Source organism: Bombina bombina, chromosome 8 (assembly GCF_027579735.1).
Source record: "Bombina bombina isolate aBomBom1 chromosome 8, aBomBom1.pri, whole genome shotgun sequence".
Classification (NCBI taxonomy): Eukaryota; Metazoa; Chordata; class Amphibia; order Anura; family Bombinatoridae; genus Bombina; species Bombina bombina.
Window position 1 is genome coordinate 7,256,466 of NC_069506.1, and position 11,978 is coordinate 7,268,443.

The window sequence follows — 11,978 nt, forward strand, 5'->3', positions numbered from 1 at the left end:
TTAGCAGTTCCCTGTGTGTTTATTAGTAGTGATAAAGCCATGTGCAGTGTGCAGCTTATATGTGATAATGACATTAGCAGTTCCCTGTGTGTTTATTAGTAGTGATAAAACCATGTGCTGTGTGCAGCTTATATGTGATAATGACATTAGCGGTTCCCTGTGTGTTTATTAGTAGTGATAAAGCCATGTGCAGTGTGCAGCTTATATGTGATAATGACATTAGCGGTTCCCTGTGTGTTTATTTATAGTGATAAAGCCATGTGCAGTGTGCAGCTTATATGTGATAATGACATTAGCGGTTCCCTGTGTATTTATTAGTAGTGATAAAGCCATGTGCAGTGTGCAGCTTATATGTGATAATGACATTAGCGGTTCCCTGTGTGTTTATTAGTAGTGATAAAGCCATGTGCAGTGTGCAGCTTATATGTGATAATGACATTAGCGGTTCCCTGTGTGTTTATTAGTAGTGATAAAGCCATGTGCAGTATGCAGCTTATATGTGATAATGACATTAGCGGTTCCCTGTGTGTTTATTAGTAGTGATAAAGCCATGTGCAGTATGCAGCTTATATGTGATAATGACATTAGCGGTTCCCTGTGTATTTATTAGTAGTGATAAAGTCATGTGCAGTGTGCAGCTTATATGTGATAATGACATTAGCGGTTCCCTGTGTGTTTATTAGTAGTGATAAAGCCATGTGCAGTGTGCAGCTTATATGTGATAATGACATTAGCGGTTCCCTGTGTATTTATTAGTAGTGATAAAGCCATGTGCAGTGTGCAGCTTATATGTGATAATGACATTAGCGGTTCCCTGTGTATTTAATAGTAGTGATAAAGCCATGTGCAGTATGCAGCTTATATGTGATAATGACATTAGCGTCTCCCTGTGTGTTTATTAGTAGTGATAAAGCCATGTGCAGTGTGCAGCTTATATGTGATAATGACATTAGCGGTTCCCTGTGTGTTTATTAGTAGTGATAAAGCCATGTGCAGTGTGCAGCTTATATGTGATAATGACATTAGCGGCTCCCTGTGAGTTTATTATTAGTGATAAAGCCATGTGCAGTGTGCAGCTTATATGTGATAATGACATTAGCGGTTCCCTGTGTATTTATTAGTAGTGATAAAGCCATGTGCAGTGTGCAGCTTATATGTGACAATGACATTAGCGGTTCCCTGTGTGTTTATTAGTAGTGATAAAGTCATGTGCAGTATGCAGCTTATATGTGATAATGACATTAGCGGTTCCCTGTGTGTTTATTAGTAGTGATAAAGTAATGTGCAGTATGCAGCTTATATGTGATAATGACACTAGCGGTTCCCTGTGTGTTTATTAGTAGTGATAAAGCCATGTGCAGTGTGCAGCTTATATGTGATAATGACATTAGCGGTTCCCTGTGTATTTATTAGTAGTGATAAAGTCATGTGCAGTATGCAGCTTATATGTGATAATGACATTAGCGGCTCCCTGTGTGTTTATTAGTAGTGATAAAACCATGTGCAGTGTGCAGCTTATATGTGATAATGACATTAGCGGTTCCCTGTGTGTTTATTACTAGTGATAAAGCCATGTGCAGTGTGCAGCTTATATGTGATAATGACATTAGCGGTTCCCTGTGTGTTTATTAGTAGTGATAAAGCCATGTGCAGTATGTAGCTTATATGTGATAATGACATTAGCGGTTCCTTGTGTGTTTATTAGTAGTGATAAAGTCATGTGCAGTGTGCAGCTTATATGTGATAATGACATTAGCGGTTCCCTGTGTGTTTATTAGTAGTGATAAAGTCATGTGCAGTGTGCAGCTTATATGTGATAATGACATTAGCGGTTCCTTGTGTGTTTATTAGTAGTGATAAAGTCATGTGCAGTGTGCAGCTTATATGTGATAATGACATTAGCGGTTACTTGTGTGTTTATTAGTAGTGATAAAGTAATGTGCAGTGTGCAGCTTATATGTGATAATGACATTAGCGGTTCCCTGTGTGTTTATTATTAGTGATAAAGCCATGTGCAGTGTGCAGCTTATATGTGATAATGACATTAGCGGTTCCCTGTGTATTTATTAGTAGTGATAAAGCCATGTGCTGTGTGCAGCTTATATGTGATAATGACATTAGCGGTTCCCTGTGTATTTATTAGTAGTGATAAAGCCATGTGCTGTGTGCAGCTTATATGTGATAATGACATTAGCGGTTCCCTGTGTATTTATTAGTAGTGATAAAGCCATGTGCTGTGTGCAGCTTATATGTGATAATGACATTAGCGGTTCCCTGTGTATTTATTACTAGTGATAAAGTCATGTGCAGTATGCAGCTTATATGTGATAATGACATTAGCGGTTCCCTGTGTGTTTATTACTAGTGATAAAGTAATGTGCAGTGTGCAGCTTATATGTGATAATGACATTAGCGGTTCCCTGTGTGTTTATTAGTAGTGATAAAACCATGTGCAGTGTGCAGCTTATATGTGATAATGACATTAGCGGTTCCCTGTGTATTTATTAGTAGTGATAAAGTCATGTGCAGTGTGCAGCTTATATGTGATAATGACATTAGCGGTTCCCTGTGTGTTTATTACTAGTGATAAAGCCATGTGCAGTGTGCAGCTTATATGTGATAATGACATTAGCGGTTCCCTGTGTGTTTATTACTAGTGATAAAGTAATGTGCAGTGTGCAGCTTATATGTGATAATGACATTAGCGGTTCCCTGTGTGTTTATTAGTAGTGATAAAACCATGTGCAGTGTGCAGCTTATATGTGATAATGACATTAGCGGTTCCCTGTGTGTTTATTAGTAGTGATAAAACCATGTGCTGTGCGCAGCTTATATGTGATAATGACATTAGCGGTTCCCTGTGTGTTTATTAGTAGTGATAAAACCATGTGCAGTGTGCAGCTTATATGTGATAATGACATTAGCGGTTCCCTGTGTGTTTATTAGTAGTGATAAAACCATGTGCAGTGTGCAGCTTATATGTGATAATGACATTAGCGGTTCCCTGTGTGTTTATTAGTAGTGATAAAGCCATGTGCAGTGTGCAGCTTATATGTGATAATGACATTAGCGGTTCCCTGTGTGTTTATTACTAGTGATAAAGTAATGTGCAGTGTGCAGCTTATATGTGATAATGACATTAGCGGTTCCCTGTGTGTTTATTAGTAGTGATAAAGCCATGTGCAGTGTGCAGCTTATATGTGATAATGACATTAGCGGTCCCTGTGTGTTTATTACTAGTGAGAAAGTAATGTGCAGTGTGCAGCTTATATGTGATAATGACATTAGCGGTTCCCTGTGTGTTTATTAGTAGTGATAAAACCATGTGCAGTGTGCAGCTTATATGTGATAATGACATTAGCGGTTCCCTGTGTGTTTATTAGTAGTGATAAAGCCATGTGCAGTGTGCAGCTTATATGTGATAATGACATTAGCGGTTCCCTGTGTGTTTATTACTAGTGATAAAGTAATGTGCAGTGTGCAGCTTATATGTGATAATGACATTAGCGGTTCCCTGTGTGTTTATTAGTAGTGATAAAACCATGTGCTGTGCGCAGCTTATATGTGATAATGACATTAGCGGTTCCCTGTGTGTTTATTAGTAGTGATAAAACCATGTGCAGTGTGCAGCTTATATGTGATAATGACATTAGCGGTTCCCTGTGTGTTTATTAGTAGTGATAAAGCCATGTGCAGTATGCAGCTTATATGTGATAATGACATTAGCGGTTCCCTGTGTGTTTATTAGTAGTGATAAAACCATGTGCAGTATGCAGCTTATATGTGATAATGACATTAGCGGTTCCCTGTGTGTTTATTTATAGTGATAAAGTAATGTGCAGTATGCAGCTTATATGTGATAATGACATTAGCGGTTCCCTGTGTGTTTATTTATAGTGATAAAGTAATGTGCAGTATGCAGCTTATATGTGATAATGATATTAGTGGTTCCCTGTGTGTTTATTAGTAGTGATAAAACCATGTGCAGTGTGCAGCTTATATGTGATAATGATAATTTAGAGGTTCCCTGTGGGTTGCGTAACACAGTACTGTAATTTCTTACAAGTTTTTTTTTATTGAAAGAAACAGTGATTGTGAACAACTTAAATAATAAAACATGCTCACAGACAGTGATGCAGGTTGTGTCTTTAAGAGGTGACTCTGCAGTAAGATACTAGAGGAATAGGGGGATTTATCACACCACAAGTGTATTTGCAAATCGTGTGATAATGAAAAACCCATATGAGGCATATTGCACACAAATTGTTTCTGACACTGGCTGATGATCACTGCTCTGGTTCTATATGTGAATTTATGTCCCAGTCTCAGCTTCTTTACTCTTTATTTTGGATCCCTATTGCTGTATTATATTTGAAGCATTAATAATCTTAAAGGACAGTCAACACCAGAATTTTTGTTGTTTAAAAAGAAAGATAATCCCTGTATTACCCATTCCCCAGTTTTGCTTAACCAACACTGTTATAGAAATACACTTTTTACCTCTGTAATTACCTTGTATCTAAGCCTCTGCAGACTGCCCCCTTATTTCAGTTCTTTTGACAGACTTGCATTTTAGCCAATCCGTGCTCACTCCAGGGTAAGTTCACGTGCATGAGCTCAATGTTATCTGTATGAAACACGTGAACAAATGCCCTCTAGTGGTCAGAATGCATTCAGATTAGAGGCAGTCTTCAAGGTCTAAGAAATTAGCATATGAACCTCCTATGTTTAGCTTTCAACTAAGAATACCAAGAGAACAAAGCAAAATTGGTTATAAAAGTAAATTGGAAAGTTGTTTAAAATTACATTCCCTATTTAAATCATGAACATTATTTTTGGACTTGACTGTCCCGTTAATTGAATTATTCCTTAGATATGGGGAGTAAAATCTTTTCACCTGGTTTTTTTTCTCACTCTCTGGTTTATTTGAAATACTATTTATGAAAACAATGACGTGTAGTTGTATAGATACATTTTATATGCAAAATCAGATAAACAAAGGGTGTTAATCACTGTGAGTGACTTACTGTACTGGATCTGGTAGTGCGTCAGTTTAACTGTGCTCAAGCAGAGCGAATTATCATTTACTTTTATAGAGAGGAATTTGTCTATCAAGTTTGATCTGTTTCAATGTATTTTGTTCTTGTATTGTAGGAAATGAACTGGGTTTACATTTAAAACTCTGTTATGTATGTTTACCTAGTTTTCTTTACAGTAGCTAATCAGAGAGCAGACATACATGGGCTTGTGCCTTACTGTAAGCAATAACCATGTAGCAGTGTCCTATATACAGTAAAGTTCCAGTAGCATTTTGTACTATAGGCAGCTCGGGAACAAACACATTTTACAGCAGTAAATTACAGTAAAGGCAAGCAATATAAAGAATGAATGTACATTACATTTCTTTCCATGAGAAAATACTGAGGTATGCTCATGAGCATGCATGCGTCTTGACTCTTGAGCGCTAGAACATTGTTACAAACACAGCTGCTATATAGGATATGTTTACCCAAATATACCAAGAGAAACAGGTCAGTTTGTTGACAGAAGTAAACTGAAAAGCTTTGTATAAATAACTATATGGCCTGTCACTTCCTTCTGCAGTAACTCTGCAGTCTCATCTCTACATAAGGCAGAAGCGACCAGTTCACCTACAGTGTATATTTCTGATTTCTAGGCTCGAGGACGAACGTCTGGAAATAAGGGAATGAATGAATACAGAGATTCCTGGCCTCCCAATAACAGTAAGTGGAGAGCATTCTTGCGCTGCTGCTGACCAATGGGTTTGCGTTATTCATACGTTGAATGGAAAGAAACATAATTCGGTAGCCCCTAAAATGCCAATACTTATTTATTAGGCATTATGTGAGAACATGATGTTCAGGAGAAACACATCTAACGCATTTCAGCTGACGCCTTAAGGGCCATCGGTATTTCACGTATTGCTGTCCCCTGGCTATAACTATTTTTAGTAGCAGCGATACATTTGTAATCTACAGATGAATTATTGTAAGAATATTTCCAACAGAAGCAGAGCTAGTGCCAAGGAAATATCGGTTATATCTTTACACTTTCTGTGCTTGCATAATTCTATAAACTGTTTACAAATAGATAAGTGATCTTGTAAATAACAAAATAACTTCTAATCCCCCATTCATAGGTAGATTGGTGTGTGATGGAATTAGATACAATTACTGTTTTAGTTTTGAGCTCTTGTCCTTTATATATTTATCTGTTTATTTTGCAGAGATGCCACATTCCCAGAGTACCCCAGTTATGGGCAGCAGCGGCTCCTGCACCAAAGTGCTGTACTTTACTGATCGCTCACTGACGCCGTTCATGGTCAACATACCAAAGAGGTAAACACCCTGATGTTTGAGTCCAGCCGAGTTCTTTACTAAGCTCCCGCAGTGTACAAATCTTTTGTGTAGGTGATGCCATTGTGCAGTAACATTAGAGAATCACCCTTGGATTTATTCATTTGGTTCTTTTTTCAGGTTAGGGGAGGTCACACTCAGAGATTTCAAGTCAGCGATTGACAGAGAAGGAAATCACAGATACCACTTCAAAGCTCTGGATCCTGAGTTTGGAACTGTCAAGGAAGAGGTATATAAATATAGAGGGAGTTCCCTTTCTGACCTTCTGTTGGAGATAAAGACACGGATCACGGCAGTAAATACCGTATATATCTGTGTTTCACTGTTTTTCATCACATTCTTTATAGTTTTATCTGCTATAGAGAGATGCGTGGGCTAATTTACCTTTATCCGCTGATAAATTCACTTGTGATATATAAAAAATAATTATTGGAAAAGTAAATAATATGATAATACATTTGCAAACAATTAGGGCCAGATTACAAGTGGTGTTCTAATTTTCCCCTCCGTTCGCACGCTATCTGCGCTCAAGTTAAAATTTAAGCGCTAACCCTTCTCTGGTAAATGGACTTGTAATATGAAGTTCTGTGCTAATGTTAGCACTCTCCAGCGATACTGCTTATTACTGCGCTATAATTAGTGCGCCACTTGTAATCTTTAATCAGAAGTCACTACATCTGCTGGGCTTTGGTGGTTAAATGCTTCAGTACCCAGCATATTCACAGCAGGTATCTGTAGGAACTTACTAACAGGCAGAAAAGCTCATGCTCACAGCTGCAATTCAGCACACTAGGGGGTTTGTATTTTACTCAGGTAAACCTACTATAGAAATTCTGCTTGTGCCAAACACATTGTACATTTGCAAAGTCTTAGTTATGAATATTCTCATCTTTTGTTTATTCTGCAGGTGTTTCATGATGAGGACATTATTCCTGGCTGGGAAGGAAAGATAGTAGCTTGGGTGGAAGAGGATCATGGAAACAGTTGAATGAAGAGTCTCTGGCATGGAGTATGTACTGCTTCTTACTAGGAATAGAATCAAGAAACTCCATGATACGGGTCTGGATACTTTCCCTGTGCTGCCAAAAAAATGCTCCTCTGGGAGCTGAAAGCACAAAGGACCGAGCGTTCTTTGTAAAAGACGATGTGGATCATGCCATGGCCAAATGCCGGAGCTGCATCTGTACGGAAGAGTGTGTGGGACATATTTTGTAGTCGGCTCATGGCTTGTGCATCTCGGCAGCCTTAAACGGTGTTGTGAATATGATGGAGACGAGTATTTATCATATGAAATCACTGGCATTAGATTTGTCCTCATTATATGTCTGCTGTGACTGGATGTGCGAGCGGTTAAGGTTTCTCCAGGTTAGACAATCTTTACATGAGGTCTAGTCATTTGATATTTCCCTTTGCTTTCAAATGGGTTTAAGAGGTTGATACCCAGTCCGGTGTATGGCCAGTCAAACTGGTGTGTGATACAATTCTACAACCTGTTTATAAAATGACGCCATTGGGATGGTGTAATAGATATAATTTCTTACACTATGTAGTGTTTCTTTTTTAGTTTGTTTTTACGGTTTTACCCTTATTAAATAACCCTGAGATATTCCCTAACGACGCAGCTTTATAGACCAATATACGTCACTTAAGGAGAGTTGCCACTCTTTTGGTACAAGAGCCATGGAGTCTGATGTTTTTTGAAGGGTGCAAACTGTATTTTAAACATTATCTAAGGTTTTGTTTTTCATGAAAAATGATCCATGATACGGCAGGGAGGAGGCAGTTTTTTTTTTAGAGTTTATGAATTTCCAAATATTTTGTGTTTGTAATTTTCAAAACAAACATTTGTAAACGAAAGAAAATATAAGAATTCTATGGCCTTAATATCAATTTATTTTCATAAGATTCAGTGACGGGTTATGAAAGGCCACATGTCAGCTATGGAGACAAGAAAGCAAGTCATATCTTTTATCAATATTGAGGAGAGCACGAGGCTGCGATAATACATCAAATAAATATTTTTGAGCTGGGCATTGTATACAACAGATATGTACCAGAAATGAACAATATTTTAGCAGTCCGTGTGATAATTAAAAGATCCTGTCCGTCCTTAAAGGGATATAAAGGCCATTTTACAAATGAACGTATTTGCATTGAAGTTTCCAAGCATTTTCAGTTTATATTCAATTTAATTAACATCCATAAATATATACGCACACACTCGCACACCTGTTTAAGTGTCACACTGCACGTAAAATTCTCTCAATTACTTGTAAATATATTTTCAATACAAATATATATATTTTTATAATGGCTTTTAAATTTCGCATCTCTTTAAAGACACAAGCTCATCATTAACGATAGCTGATATTGAAAGGCAACACTGAAATGACTATTATCTTTTTCTTATGAGTATCATTAAATACATAAAGACTGAGAGTAAAGGTAATTACCCATTTCCGCTTCTAGAAATGTGACCGATCATTGCCAAACTAGAATGAAAATATCACCACAAGTCATTTCCCCCCTTTGTTGGATTTAGATTATTTTCCTGTGATGATAGTATGAGATACTGTGGTTCTCATACACTTCCAGTTGGCACTGAGGTCTTGGGGTTATTTGAGTATTTGGGAGGGTCCAGTGTTTATGTACAGATAGGTTTGCCATCTATTACCTGATGATGTGACTTGCGTGTATGAGTATCGGCAAGTAACTTACCCTTCAAGACAACATTCTAGAACAGATGAGTCCAACTTCTGGGTAAGAACCGAAACCAGTGAGGGCTTCTGAATAGCTCTGCTTGAGCACAAATTAATCAGGTGCTTTTAGTTAAAGGGACAGTTAAGTCAAAACTAAACTTAAATTGATTGTATAGATTATGACATTTTAAACAACTTTCTGATTTACTTCTATTGTCAATTTTGCTTAGTTCTCTTGGCATCCTTTCTTAAAGAGTAATCTTAGGTGAACTCAGGAGCGTGCACGTCTTTATCCATATTGTTATACATAGTTGCAAACACTGCTGCTATATACTGCTAAAGTCACATGCACACCACTAAGCTTTATTTTGACTTTATTGTCCCTTTAAGAGAGAACTTTAAACCCTGGCCTATTTGCATAAGACCACATATTGTAATGGTCCGTACAACATGCACTGAGTCAAAACCCATGTAGACAACTAAGGAACCTATGTACTGTGTTCATTGTATGGTGTTCCATCCAGTACTTATCACTCTTAGGGCTAGATTTATTAAAGCTGAGGCATACAGGGGCGCGTATACGCGCCCCTGTACGCCTCAGCTCGCCTCTGGCGGGGCGAAAATACCCGCAGGTATTCTGCATTACACAGGAGCGCAATTTTGCGCTCGCGTGCAATCCCGCCCCCTGCCCGCGCACAGCCAATCATGCGCGGGCAGGAGCTGTGACTGTCAATCTCCTCGGTCTGACTAGACCGAGGAGATTGAATTTCGCCAGATTAGAGGTGGCGAAGAGGCTAAGGGTCTGGTGACCGCTGCTTGATAAATGACGGCGAGCAAGTTCTTGAGAGAACTTGCTGCCGTAGGGGCTTAATAAATCTAGCACTTAGTAACAACCACACGTTTGGTCATTGATTTAGTGCTTGGGTCTATTTCCTGTTTCTATCGGCTACGACCCATAGAGTTGGACACTCCTGATCTATGGCTACAGCTAATTCACATATATAATTCTCTAATTGCCTTTGTAAATAACCAGGTTTTAGTGAATGGTTCTTTAGCAGAAGTATATTCCTCTATGTTTCACCTAATTCCACTGACTGGTTCCTAGCACTTAGGGAAAAAAACTGGAATTAAATTTGAAAGACAAAGCTTCAGTAATGTAAATATTCCGCCTGCAGCGGTGCTAGCGAGTAGTGCTCAGTGTATTACCAGTGTGTTCAGGCATTACTTGCTTCTTTAGCAAAATATATATGTATTGTGTTCACTTTTAACCCAGCTACCTCCAATGACCTTTATATCTACTGCTATAGATATTTTTTTATGTAACTGCTGCTAGATTCATTTAACTCCACTTCTAAACCTTCCCAGTATCTCTGCATAACTCCACATTATAACCATAGTACCTCCACATCTAATGTCCCTATAAAGCTCAAACTATTGTCTAATAATAATTCCACAAGTAAATGGACACATTAATACGACATCTAACCCCTCCCAATAACGCCACATTTATCCCCTCCCAATAACGCCACATCTAACCCCTCTCAATAACGCAACATTTATCCCCTCCCAATAACGCAACATTTATCCCCTCCCAATAACGCAACATTTATCCCCTCCCAATAACGCGACATTTATCCCCTCCCAATAACGCGACATTTATCCCCTCCCAATAACGCAACATTTATCCCCTCCCAATAACGCAACATTTATCCCCTCCCAATAACGCGACATTTATCCCCTCCCAATAACGCAACATTTATCCCCTCCCAATAACGCAACATTTATCCCCTCCCAATAACACCACATCTAACCCTTCCAAATAACGCCACATCTAACCCCTCTCAATATCGCCACATCTAACCCCTCTCAATATCGCCACATCTAACCCCTCCCAATAACGCCACATTTATCCCCTCCCGATAACACTATATCTAATCCCTACCAATAATGCTACATCTTATTTCCAATAACACTACATCTGATGTCTCCCCTCCATTAAAAAAAAGCCACAACTAACCCCTCCCAATAACTCTACATCTACTGTGTCCCAATAACACCACATCTTCCTGTTTTCAGTCACACCCTTTGCCAACTTGTGTTAAGCTAATGGGTCTCTTTTTCTCTGCTGGTTATTTATTTTACCTTAGCTGAACTCGGTAATCAAGGGTTTGTCTCATTCCCTAGAACTGCTGCTATAACATTTACGTGGTTGCTCCCCTAAAGCTAGTTTATTGTCATATTGTAACTGCTCAAATGATTTGTTTCGCAATAAGGTTAAATACTATTTGTAGATTTGTGTCCAAGAGGTTATTATAGCGCTTTATACTTAAATCCCTTATTTCTGATAAGAATCTAACGTCCATCTGTATAGTAAACGCCAAATTAAATGGCTCTTTAAATCTAATGCAATATGTTAGAATTATGTTTAAGTTGCTTCCTAAATACAATTGTTACAATAACTATTCTCAGTTTCACATTCTTGTAGACTGCTGACCAATTAGAGCAAAGATATAGGTAAATCACAGGTGCGGAAATGTGCATTCGTTTTGTATTTATTTAATGATTGCAAGCCTGTGTTCTTGCACGATAATGCTCATCATTACAAGAGCATATGCAGGTAGCAAACATTCCTACACCCTCCCCTTATCCTTACTGCTGTATCTGAGCTCTTATTGACCAACAGGCAAATTATAAAGAACCAATTTGTTTTAAACACATATTGCAAAAGCATTGTTTTTACATTAAAAAATGTTCATTTAAAGAGCCACGTCCCACCCCTGTAATGATCAGCATAAATGTACCATTTACCGTAATGTTGTCATTTTCAGTGTAGTTTGCTGTATATAACACTATGTGTCACATTCTTATAACTGTGGTTTTATTATTTAACCAATAAATAGGC